Source organism: Triticum dicoccoides, chromosome 6A (genome assembly GCF_002162155.2).
Source record: "Triticum dicoccoides isolate Atlit2015 ecotype Zavitan chromosome 6A, WEW_v2.0, whole genome shotgun sequence".
Lineage (NCBI taxonomy): Eukaryota > Viridiplantae > Streptophyta > Magnoliopsida > Poales > Poaceae > Triticum > Triticum dicoccoides.
The window spans coordinates 109,818,384-109,822,716 of NC_041390.1; the positions used below are offsets into that span (position 1 = coordinate 109,818,384).

At 53.3% G+C, this 4,333-nt stretch overlaps 1 pseudogene; it reads left to right on the top strand.

Moving 5' to 3' along the window:
• The window catches only part of LOC119315366, a 4,493-nt pseudogene extending 1,309 nt beyond the window's left edge, over positions 1-3,184 (top strand).
• Positions 3,185-4,333: the final 1,149 nt, after the last annotated feature.

A 4,333-nucleotide genomic window follows, 5' to 3' on the forward strand; every position in this document is an offset into this window, starting at 1 on the left:
ACACACATAAAGTGATTAAGCAAGCTAACGATCGCATGGATGGATGCAGATGACGAGAGTGGCACCAGGGGTCTCTTGGGCGAAGAGGAGCGGGTTGAACACTGGGTGCTCCACTTGCCCCCGATCAACCACGGCGATACCACCTACGATGTCACCTTCGACTGGGACGTGAAGAAGCAAGGCATTCCTGGCGCCGTCATCGTTCGAAACTACCACGCCACCCAGTTTCTCCTCAAGACCATCACCATCGACGACGTCCCCGGCCACGCCGGCCCCATCGTCTTCGTCGCAAACTCATGGGTCTACAACACCAACAAGTACCACTACGACCGAGTCTTCTTCACCAACGACGTAAGTGTGCTCGCCTAGCTCTAGCTGGACATATTAATGTATGAGTATCATGAACATTTAACCTTTCTCATTTATATAAAATAAGTACCCCGCTACAAATCTAACGTTAGATTTTTTGACATGACAAATCGAATGTTTTTCATGGCAAATTATGTTATGCGAGGATGACAAGTTTATTTGACGAGCATAGCAAATGCGTCTCAATTCATTTTTTGTCATCAAACTGTCATGCCAAAAATTAAATTTGTCATCATCGCACCAGTATAAATTGCCATAGAAACATTATATTTGTTATGCCTAAAAATTCGAGTTAGATTTTTAGTGTTTCTATGAAAATAAAAGGAGGATAAACACCGACTTCCTGGTCAGACCATGAACAACTAATAAGTGAACTGAACAAGCATGACATGCAATGCAGACGTACCTGCCAAGCGAGATGCCGATGCTGTTGCAGCCGTTCCGGGAGGACGAGCTCCGGATCCTGCGAGGGGATGACCCCAGGCAGAAGAACGGCGCCTATGAGGAGCACGACCGCGTCTACCGCTACGACCTCTACAACGACCTCGGCGATCCAGATTCCAGACCACAAGAACCCTCGCCCCACCCTCGGCGGCCTCGACAGCTTGTACCCATACCCGCGCCGAGGCCGCACCGGCAGGAAGCCCATGGTGACCGACCCCACGTGCGAGAGCAGGAACGTCTTGCCTGTGCTCCAACAGTTCTATGTCCCCCGCGACGAGAACTTCAACCACGTCAAGAAAGCCGACTTCACGGCCTACCTCATCAAGGCCATCTCCGGCGGCATCCTCCCCCTCCTCCGCCAGCAGTTCGACTCCGTCTCGCCGCGCGAGTTCGACGACTTCGAGGACATGTACAAGCTCTACGAAGGCGGGCTTAAGATCCCCGACATCCCCGCCCTGGACGAGCTGTTCAAATCGTTCCCGCCGCTGAGGAGCATCATGCCGGCCGGCGGGGACTTCCTCCTCAAGATGCCCATGCCGCATGTCATCAAGGAGGACAAGCTCGCGTGGCGGACGGACGAGGAGTTCGCCCGGGAGATGCTCGCCGGCCTCAACCCACACATCATCACCCGCCTGAACGTGTTCCCTCCAAGGAGCACGCTTGAGGGGTACGGCGACCAGACGAGCAAGATCACGGTGGAGCACATCCAACACAACCTCGGCAAGCTCAATGTTGACAAGGCAATCGACGCCAAGAGGCTCTTCATCCTAGACCACCACGACAACTTCATGCCTCACCTGCTAAAGATCAACAGCCTCCCAAACACATTCGTCTACGCCACCAGGACGCTGCTCTTCCTGCAAGACGACGGCACTCTCAAGCCAATCGCCATCGAGCTCAGCATGCCCCTACTTAACGACCTCGGCACCAAAGTGGTCGGCGCCGACAGCAAGGTCTACACGCCCCCCTCCAGTGGCTCGGAGTCGGAGAGGGCTGTCCAGGACACCATCTGGCAGCTGGCCAAGGCCTACGCCGCCGTGAACGATTCCGCGTGGCACGGCCTCATCAGCCACTGGCTCCATACGCACGCCGTCATCGAGCCATTCGTGATCGCCACCAACCGGCAGCTCAGCGTCACGCACCCCATCCACAAGCTCCTGCAGCCACACTACCGCGACACCATGACCATCAACGCCCTGGCACGCCAGGTCCTCATCAGCGCCGGTGGCTTCTTCGAGATGACCGTCTGTCCAGGTGAGCACGCACTGAGAATCTCCTCTGAAGTCTATAGGAACTGGAACTTCACCGAGCAGGCACTGCCGGTAGACCTGATCAAGAGGGGTGTGGCGAAGGAGGACACGGAGAGCCCGTGCGGAGTGTCGCTGCACATCAAGGACTATCCGTACGCGGTGGATGGGTTGGCCGTCTGGTCGGCCATCGAGACTTGGGTTGACGAGTACTGCAGGATCTACTATCCCTGTGATGACGTGCTTCGGTCCGACGTCGAGCTACAGGCATGGTGGAAGGAGGTGCGTGAGGTCGGCCATGGCGACATCAAAGACCAGCCCTGGTGGCCCAAGATGACAACCTTGAACAAGCTCGTCAGGTCATGCGCCACCATCATCTGGATCGCCTCTGCGTTGCATGCCGCCGTCAACTTTGGCCAGTACTCGTACGCCGGCTACCTCCCCAACCGTCCGACGGTGAGCCGACGGCAGATGCCGGAGCCGGGCACCAAGGAGTACAAGGAGGTGGAGACTGACCCAGACCTGGCCTTCATCCACACCATCACGAGCCAGCTCCAAAGCATCATTGGAGTGTCCGTGATCGAGGTCCTGTCCAACCACTCCTCCGACGAAGTCTACCTGGGGCAGCGCGATGAGCCAAAGTGGACATCAGATATCAAGGCGAAAAAGGCGTTCGAGGACTTCAGCCAGAAGTTGATCGACATCGAGAAGAGAATCATGAACATGAACGCGAATCGTCAACTCAAGAACCGGAATGGGCCAGCAAAATTCCCCTACATGCTGCTCTACCCAACACATCTGACATCGATGGTGAGAGCGCCACCGGGATCACGGCCAAGGGCATCCCCAACAGCATCTCCATCTGATCGATGTTATGACATTATGTTATTGTTGTATATTTCCCATTGCAAATAAGGAACGCTGCATGTGCACGTTCATGTGTGGCCAGAAGCGTGCTCGTTCACGTTGCGGCGAGTTGTGTTTATTTTCCTGTTGATGAAGTAGTTTTGGCCGCAATGCAAAGCCCGTGGGATGGCATGGATGAAGGGTTGTGGTAGGCCAGTGTGTTGAGCTGGACCGTATATATGTTGAATAAAGCAAGCGAGCGTCTATTTGCCTGTCTACTGATTTTGAATTTGACATTAGTCAGATTTTCTTCATAACGACACATGTTGATGATTTAGCTGATGTCAACCACTTTTTCCTCTGAAGTTTATCGTTTTGTCTCTTCTCTCTGTTTTTAGATGTTTTCATTTTTGCTCCTACAAGGCAAAATATTTGTTCGTGGCAACCATAATTTTTGTTCATTTTTTCTCTTTAGATGGTAACTTTTGCTCATATTACTTCCCTTCTTCGGTTCAGCACCGCTTTGTTCATGGTATTATGATTTTCTGTGTGATATTGTGTCCATGCTAGTTGTTTCTTGCTCTATAAATTTTGTTCACGACTGTGATGAATTTGGTTCAAATTAATTTTTTTAAATCAATCTTGGCACATGCCCAATTTATGCAGCGAGTTTTAATGCAGCTCCTCCCATGTAGGAACAAAGATGTACATATGTGGGAACCCTAGCTCCCGCGACGTGCGCGTCACGGGACGTAAACCTAGCCGTCGCCACCGGGGATCCCCCTCCCTTCGGGGCTAAGTAAAACAGATAGTTCGTACTTTGGATACGGCTCGGCGTATCACTACCAGAATTTACCCAATTGTCGACGGCCAAATCTATGCCGACGGCCCCCGTTGGCATCGACGGATCTATCCCGACGGCCCAGGCCAGGCCGTCGGCGTAGGAAAGCCGTCGGCATACATCCACTTATGCCGACGGGGGCCGTCGGCACAGAAGGGCCGTCGACATCCCAATAAATATGCCTACGGCGACCGTCGGCATAGAGGATGCCTTCGGCATATCTGTGGGCCCGACTGCCCGGGCGGTGATATCCTTTGACGGCGTGAAGCCTACGCCGACGGGGCCTAACGGTGGCCGTCGGCATATCTGCCACGTCATCGATCCGCGTGATCTGCCATGTCAACGATCCGAAACGCTCACCAGTCCGTGGGGTGGCATATCTATGCCGACAGCCTTGCCGTCGGCATAGGCTTGGCCCATGGACGGTGCCACGTCATCAATCCGCGTCATACGCCACGTCATCGATCCATGGCTCTACCCTTCTGTGGCTGTAGCTATGCCGACGGCATAGCCGTAGGCATAGATTTCTAATATTTTTTTCATATTTTATTTGTTTTCTCTTTTTCCTTTTTATTTTTTTCCAAAA